At 39.9% G+C, this 24,898-nt stretch overlaps 1 protein-coding gene across 4 annotated transcripts in view; it reads right to left on the bottom strand.

Moving 5' to 3' along the window:
* Positions 1 to 24,898, bottom strand: part of DPYD (dihydropyrimidine dehydrogenase) — a 548,339-nt gene that overhangs the window by 481,713 nt on the left and 41,728 nt on the right. The gene's annotated exons all lie outside the window — the stretch shown is intronic.

Genomic DNA, 24,898 nt, shown 5'->3' on the forward strand with positions numbered 1-24,898 from the left:
CTGAGTTTTAGAAAACTACATATTTTATATTGACAATTTCCAATGTCTAAGAATTAATTTATTTACAACCTCTGGGTATATATGTACTACTATTTTTACCTTGATTTTTTAAAAGCCAGCCAAATTAAGGCAAAGATCCTTTTCAACACATACTTTTGAAATAAAAATCTCACAAATTACCACACTGTATCTAAAATAATTTGAAGTCTTAGTAACAGTCCTCTTGTAGAAAGCGAAATTGGAACTAGCATCTCATGTCCTCCTGTTTATCTTTTCACTTTAGTTAAAAATGTCTTTTCGCGAAGAGAACTTCTTCCTGTTGATGAGGCCCAATTTATTATTGCTAATGTTTACGGTTGGTGCTTCTCATGTCCTGGGTACAAGAGCCTTGACTTCCTCAAGGTTATGAATATATTTTCCTCTATTTTCTACAGAGCTTTATTATTTTACATTTCACATTTAGATGTGCAACCCGTCTGGGGTCGATACATTTGTCTATGGTGCGAGTTAGGAAATCCCACCTCTAGGTGATCAATGAAGTCATTACTATATATTGAAAAGACCATTAGTTCCCCCACTGTAATTCGGAATCATCTCTTTCCATCGAGTAAGTCACAGCGTACATAGGGTCTGTTTTGGGGTCCAGAATGATCAACTGCTCCCTTTCCTATCTTTGTGCCTTTAAATATCACACTATTTAAATTATTTATATCCACAATAAATTGAAAACAATAAATATGAAAAAAGATAATTCAATGGGACATGAGCCAAAGACTATATAAACACTATGTAAAAGAGAGTACCCAAATACCTGATTTAAAAAACAAACAAATATGCTCAATATCATTAGTCATGAGGAAGATGCAAATTTAGACAATGAGATACCACTGCACAGTTTGGAAATGACTAAAATGAAAAGACAGATCACACCAAGTGTGTGGGCGGCGGTATTTTGGGTTGTTGTTTTTTTTCCAGTACAAAAGGCAACTATGGCGCTGCTGTTGGAAGTACAAAGTGTTATGACCACTTTGTAAAGCAATTTGGCAGCCCTTCCAAAAGCTGAACCTTCCCACCTGGGAATACGCTCTGAGCAAATGCGTAATGTGTTCACTTAAAGTCTTATACAAGAATGGTAACAGTACCACTGTTCAAAATAGCCCCACACTGGAAACAAGTCAAGTGCACATGGCGATGAAATGTGGAAGTAATGATGTTTGCATACAGTGGAAACTACACAGCAATGAGGACAAGCAGGCCGTCGCTGCACACAGTTACGTCGATGCAGCTCACAGCCACACCACTCGGCACATAAAGGGGCACGGAAAGAGCACAGGGAAAAACCATCCCGTTGACACGAAGTTCAGAAACAGGCGAAGCCACGGTGGACAATCCGAAAGTGAAAATAAGGAAGCAATGCCATTTGTGAGCATGAAAAGAATACTTCCAAACAAACTTAACAAAAGAAGCCTAAGGTCTGTGCACTGAATAAAATCTCATAAAAAACTGTTAAAAGACCAAAATAAATGGAGAAACATCCCATGTTCATGGATTAGAAGGTGTGATATTGTTAAAGTGTTACTTCTTCCTCCATTGATCTGAAGATTCAGAGCAATTCCTCTAAAACTACCAGCTGACTTTTTAATCTCTGCAAGTTTTGACAAGATGATCTTGAAATTCATAGGACATTTCAAGGGACCCAGAGTAGTCATACCATTCTTAAAAAGAGAAGAGCAAATCTGAAGAACTCGTATTCCCTGACTTCGACATTTCCACAAAGCAACAGTAATCAAGGCAGTGTGAGGCTGGCGTAAGGGGCGTACAGTGCAGCGTGTAACTGCGTAAGTATCTGCATACACATGTTCGTAACAGCAGTGTCCACTGAGGACACGCAGGAAAACCCGAAGTCGATCAAATAATAGATGGATGAACAGATGTGATATACTGATGGGATGGAATATTATTCAGCCACAGAAAGGGAAGTTGTGACCTGTGCTACAATACGGATGAGACTTGAAAACACTTTGCCGAGTGAAAAAGCCAGGCACCGAAGGCCGCAGTGTATGGCTCTAAGTCTACGAAATGTACAGAATAGGCAAATCCACGGAGACAGAAAGGAGGTGATTGGTTGCCAGGGCTGAAGACACGGGGTATCGGGGTTCCTTCTTAGAAAGATTAAAGTATTCTGGAATTAGTGGTCATCAATGCATAACTCTGTGAATACACTGAAAACAAGTAAATTCGACACTTCTAGAACAGTGAACTTTATGGCATGAAAATTATCTCAATAAAACTGTGATTTTTAAAAATAGGCAAAAATGAATCAAGATATTGGAAGATCACAACGACAGGAGGAACTAGGATGGGGTGTCAAACTCACATTCACCGGGGGCCACAACAGCCTTGTGGCTGCCCTCAAAGGGCCGGATGTAACTTTAGGACTGTATAAACGTTATAATTTAGACAATTATAAACGCAAAGACAAGCAACTGAATTCTTTGGATTGAATGGCTTTTGAAGAGTAATTTTCCAGTACTTAGAATACACACCAAGTCCAGTTGGAATTGGGGCCTTTAGAATAGAAAGTAGAGTTTTCCTTTCTCTTTTGCTTTAATAGTGGCAGTGAGACGGAAGGAAGGAAGGAAGGAAGGAAGGAAGGAAGGAAGGAAGGAAGGAAGGAAGGAAGGAATGCAGGGAGGGAGGGAGGGAGGGAGAAGGAAGGAAGGAAGAAGGGAGGGGGAGGGAGGAAACAAATATAAAATTTTCACTTTACAAATTATAGTGCCCTTTTGAATATTTCTATGGGAATAGTAATTTTTAGAAGAATTTCATGTTCATAGATGTCCGCTGTAGCATTTTTATGGCAGTGAAATAATAAATGAAAAAACCTTAAACTTCACCAATGAATGAATGGCTAAACAGGTCTCTAAATCTGAGGATGCTGCTGTTTAGATGGATATTTAACAAGCCAATGTTTATATAATAGCATGTAATTTTTAAAAAGACACTACACAATTAAATATTATGTATGATTAGTTATAGAAAACAAATAAGCAGAGTCAAAAAAGATGAGAAATGAACATTTAACTCAGATTATCTCAGAATGTTGAATAAACAAGAGTGTTTCTTTTTCACTTATACTTTTCAACATTTTTTTAGTTTCAATGATGGGTTTATATTTCTTTTTGACCTCAAGATAATTCATAAGTAATGAAGATTTTTTAAGTTTTTGGAACTACAGGGTGGGGTAAAAGTAGATTTACAATTGTGAGCATGTGAAACACAGTTTATTCTTGTATTATTTATTAATTATTGCATTAGTTTCCACGTGAACTATAAAACTATTTTTGATATGCCCTGTATATGTATTTTCTGTCAAATATGCTGTTTTTGTAAAATATAACACAACAAATAAGTGGTAGTAATAAGAGAAATTAATAAAAGTCAGAATTTGACTTTTCAGATATTTAGTTTTTCTATTATAGATATACTTCACTGATTAACAGTTTGCCTATTTTGTCCTGGCTGGTGTGGCTCAGCGGATTGGGTGCTGGCCTGCAAACCCAAGAGAAGCCAGTTGGATTCCCAGTCGGGGCACATGCCTGGGCTGCGGGCCAGGTCCCCAGTAGGGGGCGCATGAGAGTCAACCATACACTGATGGTTCTCTCCCTCTTTCTCCCTCCCTTCCCCTCTAAAAATAAATGAAATCTAAAAATAAGATTTTTACCTATTTTGATTATTTGCCAATGAGTTCATAAAAGTTTTCATATTTCAATTTGCCCACCAAAAAAGTTTTCACTTATCTGTTGGTCCTCCTTTGCACAACAAGTATCATGCTGAACACAAAGTAATAAAAGAAAATAAAGCCATGTAACAACATTATTCACGTTCATTTACTACGTTCAACATAGCTTACTGTTAACTGCTGCTAACCCCATCAATTCATGAGAATCACTGCTGTCTCCCATTTAAATCTTAAAGTAGAAGGTTTCACAACCTATCATTTTTTGCAAACTTTATGGCTCTCCACATGCAAAACAACATCTATTTTTAATTTGATGCTTCTTCACAGATGCTTTGTAAATCAGATGTGGGAACAGATATTTCTATTTAATTGCTATGGGCAGATTTGTAATAAATCTCCAATTTTGTGTGTATATACCTATACACATACACACCCATATAATATATATTATTAATATATACACAAACATTATATGTATAGTACATATATAATCGTAGCTACATGGAGTCATTCAATAGAAATAAAACTGCCCTTTCACAAGATGTTCTTGGTTTGTATGATTGGCTTTTAAGAAAATCTTAGAAACTTTGCCTTTATCAAGGATTAACAAAACCATCTAACACTGTATCTGAATCTCTTTACTTAAAAGCAATTGTTTTGAGTTAGGGTACTCTCTTTAAGACCAACGATGCTATTGGAAATGTGAGAAATAATCATTAAAACCAATGGAATGGCTTGATAATTGCACGACTGTAATTAAGAGAGAATTTTAAGATCTCAATGTAGCCATTTGAGGTTAGTCCCTCGACTACAGCAACAACGCCCTTGGCAAAAGAAAGTCACAGATAACAAACACGTCGGGCACGCCGCTACCACAGTGCCACACCGCAGCTCAGAAGCAACAGCAGATACAGCTGGAGTCCCCAAAAGCCTCTTGCCATCCCAACATCCAAGTCTCAAGTCCCTTGAGAAAAACTGTGTAATAAAATATAATACACACAAGTGACAACATAACAGTATCTTATCATTTCTGATCATTTATAAATCTTCCTTAAAAATGATTGTTAATCTGATCAATTTTTTGGAAAAGTTCATTTTAGACTAAAATCCATGCACAGACAACATTTTAAAAACAATTTCTGAGGACATTTTACTTTTTTGAATTATAGTTTTTCAATGGTTTCAGAATCTCAAAAGGGTCCAGGTGTTACCACAAAAAAATACATTTGCCACCTTTTCTATGTGGTAGATTGAGTGCATAACGAAGGAATACATACAATTTTTTTGTTATCTGTTTTTCTTTTGGCCCCAAAATCCCTTATCACCTTCCTCCTCTCACCACCTGCACTGTAATTTAAACTTTTTCTTGGCTTCTACAGTGACAGAGGAACAAGTTTAGAAAAGACATTAAAGAAGAAACGGTCAACAAAAGTTCACGGCCATCAACCAGTGCCAACAGGAGTCCCCAGTATGGGGTGTGGGAAATGGAGAAACAGTACTCAGATCAACAGTTCGCAAACCAAGAAGGCAGAGCCTCTGGAGGAAACTGAAAGTGCACTCCTCCGAGAGAAAAAAAGAGTGGCGTGCTTATATAGAGAAAGTTTTTGCCCTGGACCCCGACTGATCCCTTTCTATGCAAATAAGGTATCCAAATGTGTACATTCTGATTGGTCCAAATAACACTGTCCTGATTGGTTGAAAATGTGCATTTTGATTGGCTGTTACGGAGCTGCTCTTCTTGGTTAGTAAAGATACAAATAAGGATATAGCTATGCGGTTCTGATTGGATGGGGCAGGCCTCAGCCCATTGGTCAAAATAGGATTCCAGGATCTCCCTTCTAAGGTTGGGCTCAGCCACCAGGAACACAGTGCCGGAGGCTGGCCACTCAGCCTGTGGCTTTTCCCTGAAATTTGTCCTGCCTGCCAGGCCTCTGCAAACAATGGCTGCTAGACTCTGGTTATGGATTTGGGCCCAATTAACTGCAAGGGGTCCTTTTTAATAAGTCTATTTCATCTCAGGGTCTATAAAACAAATAAATGTATTGAATTTTGAGTTCTTAAAAGCCCATCCCTAGCACAAAACAGGAAGGCTGGAAGACTACTTGACTATATAGTCTTTCCAGTCACAGAGACAGGAGATGCAAACATTCTCTTGAAAGCAAAGAGAAAAGTTGGACTCAGAAGCCTGAGGTGGCCCCACCAAGTCACTGGATCCAGGAACTGAGACCAAAGCTCTCAGACTTCGCTGAGAGTGTCCCAGAGCACCTGAGGGTATTTCTTCATTTTAATGTAGTGTTTTAAAAGTAGTGTTTTAATCTGGAAGTGGTGAAAATTATGTGTCTTGTCATGAAGTGGAAAAGGGAACCGAAAATGAGGGTTAGGTTTTCTATCGGAAAAGGAATGTTCCACGCTTTACGTTCCCTGAAACCGCACACACCCTACTGTACCCAACAAAACAACAAAGAAAGCCAAGTAAGCCCGGTGAACATTTCAAAGGTCTAATTGCTACCTTGACCAAAATTATTCTGTGTCCTGAAATGGATATCACATCCAAAATTGTAAAGATTCTTCCAGAACAATATACAACACTATGAAGGCAGAGAAACGGGTGGAAATCTAATTCAGAAAAACACTGGTCTTCTGACTTACCGTGAGGCAATAAATATCTCAAGCAACTGACATCTCCATCTGTTCATCCCTAAATAAAACTGAGGCAACCAGTCCCACGGTCATGTCCGCCATCAATAACATGTCCCTGACACTGGGGACGACTACATGCAAAGTGGAGCCACTGTCCTCCTTTCAAAGTCTATTTCCAACCCAGCTCATGAGTATGAATCTGGGAAAAATTACAAACTCATTTTTAAGGAACAAACACTTTAGTGTGTTGTTCATCCTAGGGAAGTCTTCAGGTTAGTGTAGACTACCCCGGAAGACAATTTCAGGCAAAAAAGTAAGACATAGGGCACTTTTTTTCCAGGATAGGAAAAAACCACCAAACAAGTCTAAAACATTACCTTGTCCGTGGTGATGACTTGCACCTCCTACTCTTCAAGCATCTGATAATTTCCTTTGATTAGGATAATTGCAGCAGGAAGCTGCCCTGGTTGCAGCAGAAGCAAGTTGGTGCACATGTTTTGGAGGAAAGAAGGAAGGGGAAGGCAGAGGGTAAATGACAGGGACGAGGGGACACAGAGAGAATGAACGAACTACTCAGTCTAGCAAGCACGAGGAGAAAAATCAGTGACAAGTACTAAAACACCAGAACAAGAAGCGGACCTGTGAACCTGTGCATCAAGGAGCAAGCCAGCTGGGACACCCGGGAAAAACAGAAGAGCGTGAAAGGCACTGAACTGGGTGCTGAGCAAACAGTCCACTTGCTACAACAAGCGAAGGCCACCCTACTCAATCGGGAGGAAACTGTAAATGCATATTGGTGGCAGTGGTACCTGCTCCAGCCATTTGGCACAGAAGGGTGAGTCTTAGAAGCACAGAAGGGTGAGTCTTAGAAGCAGCAAGAGAAAAGGACAGTTACCTACAAAGGAGTTCCCACAAGACCATCAGCTGATTTCTCAAAAGAGACCTTACAGGTAAGAAGGGGCTGGAAAGAAGTATTCCAAGTTATGAAAGGCAAGGACATACATCCAAGATTACTGTATCCAGCAAAGCTTTCATTTAGAATGGAAGGGCAGATGAAGTACTTCCAGATAAGATCAAGTTAAAAGAGTTCATCATCACTAAGCCCTTATTATATGAAATGTTAAAGGGATTTATCTAAGAAAAAGAAGATAAAAAATATGAACAGTAAAAATGACAGCAAACTCACCGTTATTAACAACCACACCTAAAACAAAAACAAAAGCAAACTAGGCAAACAACTAGAACAGGAACAGAACCACAGAAATGGAGATCACATGGAGGGTTATCAACAGGAGAGTGGGGGGGGGAGAGGAGGGAAAGGTACAGAGAATAAGCAGCATAAATGGTAGGTAGAAAATAGACAGGGGGAGGGTGAGAATAGTGTAGGAAATGTAGAAGCCAAAGAACTTATAAGTATGACCCATAGACACGAACTATAGAGGGGGAATGTGGGAGGGAGGGGATGGGCAGGATGGAGTGGAGTGAAGGGAGGGAAATGGGACAACTGTAATAGCATAATCAATAAATATATTTTTTAAAAACTCAAAAAAAAAAGGGTGACTTGTAGGAAACTAGCCTACTCGAGGGCTCACTCTCTCCCAAGGGTTTTCCTCATTTAATCTGCATGAGAACCACAGGTATCCTTACTTCACAAATGAGGAAACAGGCACAGGGAGATTAAGATAATCTGCCCAACGCCACATAGCTGGCTAGCAAGGGACAAATCAGAGATTTGAACCCGAGTCATCTGTCCTGGGAGCCAGACTCACATCCCCAGAGACTGCTTCAAAAGAGAAAACTGAATACAGTGAATATGACAAAGCTCTGAGCAGGCCCTCGTTGAGGTGTTTGTTGTTAAATCTAGACACCGGACTGGGGGGAGAACGGTTTACGAGCAAAGTGGGTGTGTAAGTCCTTGCTGGATTCTAATTTCTCTCCAGATGTGCTACATTTTACCATGTAGAAAAACAGGGACTCAGATATACACAGGTTTAAGCCAAATTAATACCCATAAATATTTTGCATGAAACAGTCTTTCTTTGGGTCTGTGACACCACCATGACAAACATAATGAGCAATTAAATTCCGAAGTGCTCAGATTTTGGCAGCAATTAAAGTAGAAACTAGAAAGTAAGCATCAAAAAGAACTGGCTTGAGTGGCCTCCTGCCAAATGAATCCCCATGGGGTGAGGGAGGGTCTCGAGTTTCAACTGGAATAGACTGCATAGTGTTTTCGATCTCATCTGTGTTAAGGGCGGTGGGAAAGTATAATAAAACAAATGAGCAGAATATCATCAGCAACGTGGGAACAAAATAGCACGTCAGGAGATCTCTGGATGCTGAGACACTAAAATAGGGTCACTGAGTTATCTTTGCTTAAACTATACCACGGAATAACAACTTCAACCAGCTACGGATTCATAGGCGGAACGGAGCGGGAAAGAAGCAAAAATGTTAGCAAATCACATTGCTGAGTAAGAGAAGTGTGATGGCCACATGGCCTCATTTCCGTAGGACCACATTTCTTTCACGAAATCGTCGCAATAACTAGAACAAAAGAGTGGATCTGAGCTTTACACACTAACCACATTTTATAAACTAGAAAACCAATTTTAACGAACAAGAAAACTCAGTTCTCAATCTTCCAGGTCACAGGGAGTTAATTAATGGCACAGACACTGATAACACCACCTCAAGTCCATTGACTGAATTTCAATTCAGAAAAAATACCTGAAAATCTGCTGTATGTTAGGCATCATACTAGGCACCAGGGGGACCAAGGGAAATAAGACCCCAAGTTGATCCATGAGAGGAGAGAGGAGGTAACTCTGGAGCAGAGATGTCTATGAGCTTATGACTTCTGAACATGTCTTTGGCATGAGTCAGAATTTTTCAGATTAAGGAAAACAAAAGACTGAGGTAGAATTGGCTACAGCCTCAGATCTCAGCGTTACTCCCTACTTGCCAAGTGTCTTTAGGCAGGTTACTTAATTCGGTTTATTCTAAGTGAAATATTCTTACATTCTTGTCAGCAGAATTAAACAACACATGGCAATCATTTAGTACATTGAACTAATAGAAGGTTTTCAATAGTTGGTGGAAGAAGGAAAAAAATAAAGAGGAAGGAGAGGGGTGACCATGAATCCCACCTGAGTCCCACTGGATCAGATTTTATGGGGGGAGATAGGAAAATGCACATTTTCATGTCTTCTAGGTGCTTCTGATGAATAATAAAGTCAAATAAATACAGTATTTATGAAAAAAGTTAATGTTTTGACCATAATATCACTACAAGAACATAAGGAAATCATGACCATTTTCTTTTAAAAAAATTAAGTATTTAGAAAATATAACTGCCCATACAGGATCGAGCAGAAGGAAGGCCTGTGGGAGTGTGGTGGGTAGGATAATAATCTGGGTGTAATAATTTATAGTTTTCATTTGAACATTCCACACAAAGTGTCAAACAAGGTGCTTGAGTGTGATGTTGTTGTTACAGAATGACGTGCTTACGATTTTGTAATAAAAGAGTTTGTAAGAAACAAGGGCGTTATTTGTGCCGCGCCCTGTGTCTACAGTATGCCGTGTACGATTTCACGGGCGAATGGATTCCCCGAAACCCATCTATGGCGCCATGTCCACACTCGCCACATTTTATGTCGGGAAGGATGAGTTTGGAACAGACCTAGGTAAGTAGCGTGGGAACGAAAGTTGCAAATCTAATCAGCTGTCCTGTGCCTTGAGAAGGGACCCAATAGTTGGCAAATTTCAACTGGCGTTTGATAATGACGTGTGGGTCCGAATGACGAATAAAAAGCATGATGTGAAAGTCGACCCTCTTGCCAAGCTAGAAGTCAAGGCCAAACATTCATTCATTCGATATTTATTTAGAATCTAATAGGTGCCAGACACTACACTGTCACTGAGGATACCAAGGCTTAAAAAAACAAAACTGGAAAACTCTTCTTTTTAAAAAAAAATCCGAGTCCATACAAGAAGGTAATTGTTACCCGGCAAGCGCGCCCAGTCGAGCGGGGGACTCACTGCCATTTATTAACCTTGCATTGACGACCACGAGGTCTGCGGCGCACTCTGTTCTGAAGGCCCCACGGGGTGCGTCACCAGGGAGGCAATTATAAATTCACACTTCAAAATCCGAGGAATCCAAAGGAAATAGCACACCCCGAGTTATACTACCATGTACAATTCTAAGCCGGCTGAAGGGGGCTTACGTCAACGGCTTTCTTTAGGCAGTCAGAACAATCGGGAGGAGGGACTCCCTGACCCCAAGTCCCTCTAAAGAAGGGGGTCGTTAGGGGAATGTGCTCTTCCGGTGCAGTGTTACATTTCAGTCTGGCCCTCAACAAAAAGCCTCGAAACTAGCCCCACTGAAGTTCTTCTCAAGTCAAGCAAGACACGATGACCGTATCCAGATTTTTAAAGAATTCCAGACGATTATTCTAATACCAATAGACGATTTCCAGCTCTAAACAAGAGATTCATATTTCAATAGGTAATTGCTTTTCCCTTCGGTATGTCTTAACTAGTCTCATCTTTTCAGGGAACATTAAGACGTAATCATATTGAGCTAATGTCATTTCACTAATGGTGGCCAGTTTAAAATCAGGCTGTGTCTAGGAGAATCTATGTGAGTCGCCGTGAAAGGGGATATAATATAGAAGAAGAAATCAGAGATGGGGAGACGGAAAATCGGTTTTAAAGTTCCAGCTTTGCAACTGAAGTGGTTATGCGTTCATGGGAAAATGCTCAACATCTCAATCAGCAAATACCCCCTCTCAGTGCGAAGATATCGACGGAGATGATAAAAGTAATGATACCACCTTCAGAGTGTTGTCGAGAGGTAAATTAAATGAGATCGTGTGAGTGAAATTGCATCCTGACGAGAAAGCGCTGTTCAAGTGTCCTATACATTTAAGTGGACAGAAGAGAACAGACTCTGCAGATTCAAAGTCTGAAACAAAATGTACTTTAGTCATGACATCGAAATACATCGAAATACTTTAAGATTTCAACCCTCATTCATGGTAAGAATTATGTAATATTTTAGTACCTGCCCAAGGTAAGCAAAAGTAAAAATGAAAAAAAATATTCTGCAGCTTCCTACCTGTTGATCATTAATTCCTATATCTGAAGAAGGTAAAAAAAAAAATCAAGATTATTTACTTCTTAGTCTTAGTGTCTTATTCAAAATCACCACACAGTTCTTTACATAATGCATAGGGATGTTCTGACTGAGTCTCCCGTGGTTTACAGGGTCATCACACAAAACAGCATCACCATTCCGACAAATGCTGCGCAGGGCGAGGTGCAGAGGTGCCACCATTCTCAAGTCCCCGCACAAACCTGTTCTCTGATTTTCGGAAGTCCTTTACCGAGTCACAGAATCGGGAGCTGGGGAAGGCTTCCACGGAACCATTGAAATAATGGAAATCTACTCTCCACACGGGGAAGCGTGCACCCTCTGGCTCTCTGTGATTGGACCCCACCTTCTTCCCTTCCAGCGACCTGAGCTCAGCAGCCACATTGCAGTCACCACCCCACCCCACCCCCAGTCTCTGTCCTCTGGGCCTTTGCGCTGGCCATTCCCTCTGCCTGCCGAAATGCTTTTTCCGGAGAGAGTCACGGGGCTTGCTTGCTCCTCTCCTTCAGGTCTCTGCTTCAATGTCACTTCTTTAGAAACGTCCTCCGTGACCACTCTCTCTAAAGATAACCCCGCCCTCACAGTCTGCCCCTGCCCTGCTTTCTTATCATTCTCCCCAGCAGGTATGATACCTGACATGACATTACGGAAGTTTTAAAATGCTGACTGTACTTAGGAAGACAAGAGGTTTTGTCTTTTAATTTCCTACTGTATTTCCACATGAGAGTTAACTGTAAAAGCTTTGTGGAGTGAATGTTCTAGGAGCACGCATAAGCTTTAGTCGGACTGGAACCAGAGGCCAGCTCCAGCCTCCATCAGAAGAACAAAATGAAGTCGGGGAAGGCAGCCAGCTCACTTTCCTCTGAGAGACCCTCCATGGTCGCCTCCGCCTGACGGCTGTGGCATGATTCAAGTTTGGTTCTTTGGCCCTGTAGGCTGACAAGTTAATTTTGTCAGTCCATGCAATGTAATCTGGAGGCCTTAAACTTCAGACTGTCCCTTGTCCTCAGAAGCAGTGGGTGACCCTCCACAAACAGGTGGCATCTAAGCAGATAAGGAAGACTTTGGGGTCAGGGTGAAGGGGGATGAAATCCAATCATTCCACTAACAACTCCAGCGTCCGTGCTGTTTCTCCACATCTCAAAGACAACTTCAGGTACCCAACAATTTTCACACAGAGGGTTATTTTTGGACTCTCGTCCAGCGAAGAAGGCTGAACAAACATCCCATTTAATTCATTGTGTCCATCCATGCCTTTATTAATGACATAGAAAACACATAATTCTCAATGTTTAGCAATTAACTCTTAGTATGTTTCACGTCGTCAAAATCACCACAAGTCTCCTGAGCCCATAGGACCGTGTGATGCCTCAGCACCGAACAGGGTGGAAAGTGCGAAGTGAGATGCCAGGTCAGCTCACAGATGTGAACAAAACCTCCTCTCTAGTGCTGAGAAGGACCACTTATTTTAAAAGTCTATTTTTTAAAAAATAATTAAAAGCTGGTTATCCATTTTATGCTATATCAATTGTCTTGTTTGGAATAAAACCCCTTTGAAGTCACAGCAAAGAGAGTCCATTCATACAGAAAGAAGGAACCTAGTAGATCAGGTACTGACACTTAACAATCTCTAGTGCATCAGAAATTCTCAATGTGCATTACACTCAGAAATATGAACTGGGGCGGGGGGTGTTGGGGGTGATGGAGGTGGTGCAGGGAGGAGGGGGAGAAAGGAGAGGAAAAAAATTGGGACAACTGTAATAGCATCATCAATAAAATATACTTTAAAAATGCAAACCAATTCGACATAGGCTTCCACAAACAGCACCTAAATCGATAAACCGACTTTTGTTTATAAAGGAAAAATATGCCTAAGACTTTGGTCTATGCAGCTATGTAATGCTTGGTACCAGATAGATTAAAAAAACAAAACATGAACAGTATTTTTAATCATTTATCTTTAAAAGCATATATGTGTTTTAAATTTGTGAGAAAAGATGAATAGAACCATTTCAGTTCTTGTGTTAAGTTAAAATTCAGAGAAGCAATCATTTTTGTCACAAAAGATAAAGGCTTCTAATATCCTTTTGGTTTTGAAGAAATAAAGCCTTTTACTTGACAGTTACTTACATAAATGTGTATCAAAAAGAGAAGCTGGCAGAGACTTCTAAATTCATAACAATTGTCTATTAGTCTGTTTTTAATAATTTTTCTTTGGCATGGAATCCTCTTTAATTAGATTCCACTCTCTGTTGTTCCGAGACTCCATAAACTCGTGTCTTCTACAGCAGCTGCCGAGGCAGGAGCCACTGTCTAAACGATATTCACAATGAGTATTTAGAAGGTTTACAATTATACCCTTGCTAATAAATTGTGCTCTTTTCCCCACCAATTTTAAGTGCTAATCTTCAGAAGGCATTTTAAAATTAGCTAAAATTCTGTCAAGAGATTTACAAAAATTGTTAGCATGAAGATAATTATGTCACAGTTCTTGGACTCCATCTCTGATTGTGTGCATAAATCAGAAAATGTCAGCTGTGTTTTCCCTTAATAATTATCTTTACAGCAATATATTATAGCCTAAACTCCTATTATAATTTTTTGTTTCCGGTTTCTAAAACACCAGACAGTTATTTCAAAAGTTTGGAGCTAATTAAATAATGCATATCCCCCAGAATAATAAGTGATTATCAGTTCTAAGATTCTAAGTATCAGTAATAAGAAGATTAACATGGAAGGTATAAATTCAGTGTTAATGAACCCTCCAGCACAAGAAACTAAGCACCTGAATGTGACAATCGATTTTTACAAAATGTTGATTACGTACAAATGTAGCACAGCAGACAGTAAGCACGCAGAGGTATAGATGTGAGCAGAAATTCTCAGACATATACATTTTATTTCAACACGAGAGGCACGTGAAACATAGTATCTGTCTGAAATATGTTACTTTTCATCTGTCAGTACATGCTTTTTCTACCTTTCTTATAAAAATATGACCTTCATTTCAGAAGGCATGAAACAAAAAAATAATTTCTCTCCCTTTCTTCCAATAATCATAAATTACAATCCAAGTGTGTTTTGACTTTCCCTGATTCAACAGTAGACCAAAAGGTGGAATTATGAAATAAGCTCAAAAATCATAAGCAAAACCAAAGTCTGCGAGAGTGATCTTATTTTTGTAATTAAATGTCTTGGGGTGACATTGTTCAGCGAGACCATACAGGGTTCAAGTGTACGATTCTGTGACACATCACATAGTGAGCCCGCCGCCCGCGAGGAAGACAGCGGGGTCCACAGCTCTAGGACCAGTTCTCCTTGGGCTGTTTCCCACCCTGTCAAGCATTTTAAAACAGCAAAGGTAAAGAATTTCACGTCTCTGAACAGGCCGATGCCGTGACCTATGGAAACGTCTGGGTGGAACAAAGGGAGGTGGCTCCGAGTTGGGAGCACTCAAAGACAGATGAGAAGAGGAGGGAGCATTTTCCTGGAACGTTAGCTTCATGACATGTATTTTGGAAAAAAAGTTTCAAAATTGTGCCCGCCAACCACCATCAACAGAGTCACATTTTCCATGTTTACCCACTATTGTGGCCTTCCCATGAAATCTCAGAGTGGAAGAAGTTACACGCATTAAGTGACTAGTAAATAGGGAAATTCGAGCATCATTACTGAACTTAACATCACAAACTTTATAGGCCACATGCAATCAATAGGAGCATGGCTGGCCCAACAAGGAGCGTGGGAGCGACAGTCAGTGATTTTGGCAGATCCTTGGAAATGACCAGTTTTCTGAAAAAATAGTTTGTAGCCTTAGAAACCAGGCTTCTTGCCCTTGCAGGCGTGGCTCAGTGGATTGAGCACAGGCCTGGTAACCAAAGGGTTGCCGGTTCGAATTCCCAGTAGGGGCACATGCCTGGGTTGCGGGCCAGGTCCCCAGTAGGGGGCGCATGAGAGGCAACCACACATTGATGTTTCTCTCTCTCTCTCTTACTCCCTCCCTTCCCCTTTTTAAAAATAAATAAATAAAATCTTTAAAAAAAGAAAAAAAGAAACCAGGTTTCTTTCTTCATTGGTTAAACCAACCAACAGAAAAAATTCTCCCCTGCCAAATACATAACGTCTTGCACAACTTCCTTTAAAATGTTTTAGTAATAGACACATCAGCCAGTGTCTCTCCTTTGTCTATTCCCCAAAATAAAAAAAGGAACATTCTGCATGTTATAAATGAATCTGCATTTTTAATTTTTCTTGAACTTCAGGTTCTATTTAATAATTAACTGTTCAATTACAAAAGTAAGACATAACCTGGTAAAACTAGAAAACATACGAAGTTATACAGGAAATGCCATATTTTGCTGGGTATAATGCGCTCCCACGTATAGTGTGCGCCCATGTTTTTGGCCCAAACTTTCAGGAAAAAGTAGCTTTTGTTTTAATTTTTTAATCCAATTTTTTATTTATTTATATTTAGAAGCAAAACTGGTTATCGTATTCCAGGGTATTATTTTGCATACAGATATCATTATTGCTTTCTAGAGTTACACTTTCAATGCATAAGCTTAAATAAAAAAATTAAAAACATTTGTACAGATACAGAATTAGTACTACCCATTTATAATACACATCCTTATTTTCCCCTCAAAAATCTGGGCAAAAAGGTGTGCATTATACATGGCAAAATACGGTAGTCCCCTTCCCCCGACCTAACACCTAGTTCCCCTCCTCACTGCCAGCCATTCACACGCAATTTGTATCTTTCCGTAGAGTTTTCAATGCTCACACAGACATGGGCTTTATGTAACAGTTTTACTCTGTGTGTGTCTTTTTCTTTTTAAATGCGGTTCATCTTTTTAAAAAGTCAATCTTTTTTTACATGCATGGAAATATATAGCATATCCTAGCAGATCAATAAGTGTCTCTAAAATCCCCAAAACTGCTTTAAATTCCCTATTGCCATTTATCTAAATTTGCCATTTAGATAAACAATTTTTGTTAAGGATGGAAATGTAGTTGTTAACCCTACATTTTATTGTTACAAGTAATACCATAATACGTACCCCAGCATAGGGGCATGGTGATTTTTCTCATTGTGGGATAAATTCTTCATAGTGGAAACATTAGGGCTTTTTAAAAAATTTTGATACATGTTACTAGATATTTTGCCGTAAGTTTGTACTAATTCACAACCCATTAGCCATGTATGAAAGTGCTTAGTTGCCTGAAACTTTGGTAATGCCAATATTGCTACCTCCTACACCTTCACCAATTTGAGACTGAAAACCATTTTACAATTTCCTGGCTGCAAATAAGAAAATGCAGGCAGACAATTGTAACTGAATAAAAAAATAAATAGATAAAATAAAAATAAATAAATAAAATAAAATATCCAAAAAAAAGATCTTTCACATGCTTATTGGCTGTTTATGTTTTCTCATTTCCACATTGCCTGTTCACGTTCTTTGACATTTTTATCATTTATGTTGTAAGTATATTCCCAGACAGCTGTCTCTGTTTGACTTGTTGAGGGTATATTTTGCCACATAATCATTCCTCATTAGCTTGAACAACAATAAAATTTTTTAAAATAAATAAAAAGGAAACTACATTAAGAACAAAAGCATAAACTTACATAAAAATTTGAGATGAAGCTAAAATGGATATGTAGAGTAAAAGTTATAGCATTAAAAGATATAATTTAGGAAACAAACAAAAATCAAGTATTAAAAATTATAAAGTACTGGTGAGTATTTGAAGACAATTCAGAATAAAAAGAAAAGGAAGGCCCTCCCCACCTGTCTATTGAAATAGGAGTAAATTGTTCAAGCCTAATGCTGTGATATTTTAGCTGTATCTGCTTTGGGCCAAAAATAAAAAATAAAAAAAGCAACCAAGCAGAAAAGGGGGTTGTTATTTATTTATGCTTAAACCATAAAATTTAACACTTTCAAATGACGTCTGAATAACTGGCCGAGAAGAGAGGTTAACCAGACACTGTGTTTTTCTAGATGAAAGCATAAACATCACTAGTTTTCCTTATTTGTGCCAGGTTCATCGTTTCCCGCTATTATCTGTAATATGTTCATTTCCCAAGTATTTAAAGGTAAAATGATCAGTGAAGAAAATTTCAGAAGGCTGTGGTTTAGCCTGTTACTTCTTTTTTGAGTATGAAACAAATACTGCATTAACCCGAAAAAGACGAAGCCACGCTCACGATTGCAGCACCATTAAACGCACAAGTGCAGGGGCTCCACCCACATCCAGACGCACCCCCTCCTGACACAGCTGTGCCTTGTCTCCAGGGGTCTGCCTCCTCTTTTCTTGATGGGTTTGAATGACAAAAAAAAAAGTCTGAATTTTATTTTTTGAGAAGTCTGAAGTACCAATAACTATTTGTAGATTTTCTTAACAAAACAGACAGAAAGGTGGACAGTTTCCTTTGCCACACTCCATTGGACGAAAGTGGTGGTCCCTGAATTTTTCTTCGTAAAGGAAAAATGATGCTCTGTCAGGGGTTAAAAATTGAAATAAGCTAAATCAACTTAAATACATTGCTCCCCCTAACAGAGAGATGTGCAAACCTGGCCAGCTTCCACATTCTTACAAGTTTGGGCAAGATTCATTAAAAAAAAATATATATATATATATATACACACACACACACACACACACACACATATACATATATGGAAAACAGTATATTTACAGCCCGTGACCAAAATGCTGCAATGAAAATGAAATTTGAAAACTGAATGAAGAGTTGATTATGTAGATTGCAAGGCTCAGATAATTTACATGTGATGAAAATTACAGTATCGGTTCTTAAATTAATGGCGTTATCAGTCATCCTCACTCCCTGAGCCCTCCTTTTATGAGATTATCACAAAGACAAGACAAGAGTGGCCAAAAGATTAGTGACCCTTTCACACCATCATAAAACACAAGTGGTTTAACTTGTCATCATCAAAAATACACTTATTTTGAAATTGCCATCAACACAGCCCGAAACGGCACGCTGCCCGGCTCTTCCACAGGACTCTTCGACGTGACTCTCGAAACCTATTAGTGATTGTCTGGGTGTGTTGAGTGAACAATGAGAAAGGAAACGGAGACCTTTCTCCCCACGTGGATGCACAAGCTCCAGTGTTGTGAAGGCTAAAAGGGCACAATCAACACACTGCAGAAATGAGTACATGACAGAAATACTCCCTCATTTTAAACCTGTTTCCCGGCACAGACGGGGTCAGGGAGCAGCGTCCTACAGGCCACCTGAGAGGACAAGCTAGGGACGAAATGTTGTCTGTCCCTCGGCAGAAGCAATTCAAATGTTTTAATGTCAACATGAACAGATCAGAAACTCATCCGACAGACCGTATATTTTACTTATTAGTCCTGTGGTCGTCAATTTGATCAAACCAGAACACAAACTCTACAGGAGGTGGCCCCTCCACTGTGCCTGACCCACACTAGGTGATGAGGAAGGAATAAAAACCACATCCCATGGGGAATGCGGAATTTGCATGAATATTCAAATGAAACAAAGAAGAGCCCGCACAGACATCTTCCCTGTGGGCACGAGGCCCAGGCCTTATCTAGCCCGTGGTAGCTCCTGCGAACTGGGAGAAGTGCGGCGTTACTGATTCCATTCTGAAAAACGGATTGGCTTGCAGGGGACAATGAGAGATCTTAATTTTTTTTTAAATAACCATTAGCAGTACATAAAGCAATGTCCCATTTAAATAATTAGAAAGTGATATTTCTATTAACTCTATTAAAGATTTGAGCTTGATAAACTGGTAGCTACCTTGCCATCTTTTTAGAATAAATGTTGGTTACAGTCACAAAGAGAATACAGGCAGAATAACAATTGGGAATATGTTAAAATTTCAAAGAGAAAAATTCGATTACAGCTTAATTTTTAAATGAACATTTAAGAAAAATTTTTTATTGTGATAAACACATATAAAATCTAGCATCAACCATTTTTAATGACATTTTTAAGGAAAATTATACTACGCTGCAATTCAAGATATCTTCTTCTCTTGCTAATACATTATTCTTATCAGAATACATCTATGTTATATATTCAAATTGTCCAAATATCTTAGTACTTCAATTAAGCATTACCTACATATCGTGTACAGGTATTATGTACATATTACATATATGTGTTCCTACACACATGTATACATATCCTGCAGATCATACAGGGACTTGTGTAGCGATTCTCTACTAAACTACTAATACCTTTAGCTTTTCATCTTACTAATGTCTCGATATTGTTACCATAAGCAGCAGAACTAATTATGGTTATAGCTTAAATGTTACCAGTGCTACAAAGGTCTGCTCAGCACTCGGTCACTAGCTGTCGGATGCTGAGGTCACTGAACCTAAGGGGCTTTAGCAATGAGGTAACTGTTGAACTACCACTCCTGTCTATCGGTAGAGTTATGAAGTAGGGGGAAAAAAAAAAACCCAAACAAACTCCTATCCTCTCAAAGAACTAATATCTTCCCTCTCAGGACACTCTCCAGTTCTAATCTAAAGCCCTCGGGCTCCGTGGAGATGTTCGATACATATTTGCTAACTCCTAGCCTCTTGTCTTGTACTCACCAGACACAGGGAACAGCCGGCCAGCCTTCCTGGTGGAGAACTCTCCATCCCCACAGACTGTTATTAACTCCCCACTCTTCTGGTCTGCAGCCTGAACACCCTGATCCCTTAGCCTGGCTTCACCGTTCTGATTTGTTTTTAACTCTTGCTTTACACTCGTGATTATCTCAGGAATCCACTTCAGGTTCTCAGCATCCCTTCTTATTAACAGAGCTCAAAAATGGATACCTTGCTGTCTGCATTTAACCGAGTGTGAACACAACCACCAAAACGCGGCTCTACAGATTCTCACAGCAGCGGGAAATGCCGCCCCAGCTGCCCATCGAGGTGTTCCTGGGACGCCTCACCGGAACACACAGATTTAATGGCAGAACCTGCTCTCCCTCACAGCACACACTGTGCTCCTCCGCAGTACAGTCTGCGCACGAGGTGTGTCCTCATTCTCCTTCGCATCAGCTGATGACACGTACACAGAATGCAACTTAAGATAAAACAAAATAAAGCGAAAACACCCACATGCCACAGTCTGGCCCCATTACTTACAGAATCTTGTGACGACCCCTAAGGAGCTCCACGGTACTTGCTTCATGAGAACCTTTAGTTCCCCGCCACGTTGGGAACGTAAACTTGGTTTTTAAGCACTCGTAGCAGGCAATCAGACTGCCTTGTTCAGAGTAAGAAACAGATGAAAGGGAAGCCACATTTCTTCCCCTAACAAGTCAAATGTTTACTGAGTGAGCAGCACTCTCAAATAGAGACCCATAATATCTGCCTCCACAGATCATTTGTATGAATTTGATTTGTACGGATTTACTACAAATACATTAACAATACTTTTCAAGCTTATTCTAACTATTGTAGCTCTCTGTCCTCATAAAGCTTACATGTGAATAGAGGGGAGGGAGGTGCTACAAATATACACTTAACATTATCTATTTACCATACGGCACATGTACCCACACACCCAATGTCAACACGTAACACGGACCGCTGCAGACAGTGCTGAATGCGTTAGAAAAAGAAAAGAGGAAGATGGGATAGAAAGACATTGGCCAGGGAAGGCCTGTCTAAGGTCACAAGAGAGGGAACAGACATTGCAAAGGCCCTGTGCTGGCTCTGAACTTGGCTAATTTAAAGGAAATAAAACAAACAAAAAAAACCCAAAAACAAAGTGGGCCTCAAGTATGAGAAATAAAGTACAGGATGGCAGAAGGTAAAACAGGGCAGCGGGACAGGGTCCACAGTGTGTAGATCTTCTGAAGCACGATGAGGAGCTACAGCTTGAAGCCTTGACTTGGAAATAGCTGGGAAGCATCATTGCCTTAAAGCTTAGGAACAAGCCGTCACACCGTACTGTCTGATCTCTTTATATTCCTGAAGTCACTGTTCCCTGCTAACGAATTTTTTACCTTAAAATATGAAAGTATAGGTTTCTTAAAGACATTGCACAAGAGATAAATCCCCTCTCAGCCTATGGAATTAAAGAAGAGAATGAAGGAGTGGGGGGTAGCTGCCCCAGCTAGCGCTCTTAGTTATTCACCCTCGAGTCTACCCACACTGCGGACCCTGCACTGAGAAGCCAACGGTCTAGAATTTCCAGCGGGCTGCTAGCACTATGGAGCTGGGCTCGGCCACACAACTGTTTGACACTCAACGGTGTATCTTTCTTCAAAATAAATTATTTTTCTCCCAGGGACAACAACATACTTTTGGACAGAGGGACAGCTGAAAACTGACTGTGGGAAAGAAGGGGAAGGGATTAGTCAAGGAGGGGACATACGGGAAGGGCCCACAGGCATGGACAACAGGGTGGGGACTGACTGTGGAAGTGGGAGAGGGGCTGGGGGACGGGGCCAAGGGGAAAATAATTGGAACACTGGATAACATAAAAATAAAAAAAAATCCAGTCGCTAGAAAAAATGTCACTATTCAAATGAACACTCCCTCCACTTGTTTTATTTCTTAATTACAAAGAAGATATAGTATCAAAAATGATGATACATGAAGAGTAAAACTAAAACATTTTAAGCAATTGGTAATGTATTTACCTTAACATACCAATGAAGCTTATTGAAATATTGAAAATTACTCTTGAAAATTACGCTTTGTGCTCTCTAAAAAGATTTTAAGCATCAATTTATTCTAACAAAATGACAGAAGGGAGTTTTAGAGAGGAAATAAAAGCATTCTACACCCATCAGCTTACACGCACGAATTTAACAGAGCCTGACCCTTGTTTTTGACTCTGATATTTATTCACTATAGTAGAGAAGTCAATTAATAAAATTTAATATTGCATACTCGCAGTGTACGACTTAATCGAGAAATAGTTAAAAGCCTCAGAAAAAAAGAAGTCTCATAGACATGATGAGGGTGGGGTGAGGACTAAGCGTGCGAACACAGTCCAAATATACCAATTAATCATAAAGGTAAAATGGTTAGACTTCTCTATTAAAAGACAAAAATTCTCAGCATTGAAACATGACAAAATAATAAGAGAGACCTCTGCAACAAAAGACAATTTAAAAATAAAAGGATTGTCCAAGTAGATGCAAAGCACAAGATTGTTTTACATCGATAAATGGTAAAATCCATAAAAAAGATAAAGTTGTAGAAAACTGAGATCAAAACATAACATTTAAAATACTTTTAAATAGTAATATCCATGAGAAACTTTAATGTATCTCTTTAACAACGGGAAAACTTCATTTCTGTCTAAGAACAAAGACTGTGACTGTTCTCTTAAAATGTCATATTGAGTAAATACAATAAAGTAAATCAAAGGACTTCATCCATTCTTTGTGGGACTGCGAAAGCGCCACTGTAGAGAAGATAAGAGACACGCGATTGTATTTTATGTTATTAGGGCGGGAAATAGTCTAGAAGGAGTTTTATGTGCATGTAGCATGCAAATATCAACACCAGTATTATATGAACATCTAAAATATACATGGGTGTAATACACATTTAAATTGTGTATTTAAAAACTACGAACATAAATCTATATTATATGAAATGACTAATTTGCACAATTATGCTTAATTGGACATGAACCAACACTACTCCAGTCATAAAAGCAAGACTGTGTTGCATAATTAACAGCAAGTCGTGCAGCACCCCCGCATGCCGCCAGCAGTCAGCATCGTAAGCGCTCTTTGTTTTGGAGAAGCCCAAATAAAACCCAGAGTTTCCAGAGGAAAACAATGAGGAAAGATTACACTTTTCTCTCAGTACTGAGAGGATGACTCATCTGTTTCCAAATACGTGAAAGAAAATAACGCACTTGCTTTGACTGACCGCTCATACCTGAAGGTGAAGCTATAAGGAAGAGAAGTCTCACATACCTTCAGGAAATAATCCCAAGTGTGTACATGTGTGGCGTGACGGCCTTTACAACAGTACCCTCTGTCATACCCTCTGTGCGGTTCTAGGGCATTACCCATGTAAATTACCACGCTACTGGGATGCTAAAGGCATTTAAGCAATATGTCATACGCTATGATGATTACATGGAGACAAACATATTATTTTGTGTGAACAAAATGAGGCTAGAAACTGAGGCATGTGCTATGACCCCAGTTTTAACAAAAATACAGAAGCACAGACTAAGACTGAACAACACACGTCAAATGTTGGTGACTCAATGGCAGGGTTTCGAGAGCTTCCCTTTTTCTCTATGTGCATCTCCTAAAAATCCCTACGCCGCCACAAACCCTCGAAGAGCCAGGTCTTCCTGAATCCTTGCTCTGTGCCCGCACTCTTCCACGTGCTCTGTAAGCCTTACTTCTTTTCAACCCTACAGCACCTCTTTTTAAAAAGCCATTACTGCATTCGTTTTTGCAGATGGGAAAACTGGGGCACAAGGGTGAAAACAATTTGCCTGTGGTCCCCTGGGTAGACACTGACAGAGCCGGAACTTGAACGTTTAGTCTGGGTCAAGGACGTGAACCACTCTCAGCCACAGATGGCAACCGGAAGGCCCCCGGGCCAAATCCGGCCTCCACCTTGTTCCATCCAGCCCAGCACCTTGTTTCTACCCGACGGCAGCACCGAGCTCTCACTTAACTGTTAAAGAGTAGTTACATGTACACAGTCCTAAAATTACATTCGGCCCTTTGAAGGCAACCGTGAGGCTGATGTGGCCCCCGGTGACAATGAGTTTGACACCCCTGCCTAAGCATTCCACAAATAAGAACCAAGTTATCTTTCATAATTTCTCAAAGCACTGTAATAGTTGTATTAAAAATTAAAGAAGCCAAGGAGAATTTAAGGGTTGCCTTGCTTAGCATTTATCACCAAGATCCGTTCTAGCCCCCGATACGCATATTTACAGGAAAAAACATGGGCAGGCGTTCGGCAGCGCTGTTTGTTTTTTTTTTTTTTAATTTATTTTTAGAGGGGAAGGGAGTGAGAAAGAGAGGGAGAGAAACATCAGTGTGTGCTTGCCTCTCACACAACTCCCACTGGGGACCTGGCCTGCAACCCACGCATGTGCCCTGACTGGGAATCGAACCAGTGACCCTTTGCTTCATAGGCTGGCGTTCAATCCACTGATCCACACCAGCCAGGGCATTAGCAGCAATGTTTGAATAAAGCTTTCCCTATAGACAGGAGTCTCTTCCAAACTTGGGAGTTTTGTGACTCTCACAAAATCGAACTATCACGTGGTGGTGGGGTCCTCGGGAGCACGAAGACATTTCCTGCCTGAGCAGTGAATGACTGAGGGGAAAATCACAGACCAT

The sequence above is a fragment of the Desmodus rotundus genome, chromosome 12 (assembly GCF_022682495.2).
Source record: "Desmodus rotundus isolate HL8 chromosome 12, HLdesRot8A.1, whole genome shotgun sequence".
NCBI lineage: Eukaryota > Metazoa > Chordata > Mammalia > Chiroptera > Phyllostomidae > Desmodus > Desmodus rotundus.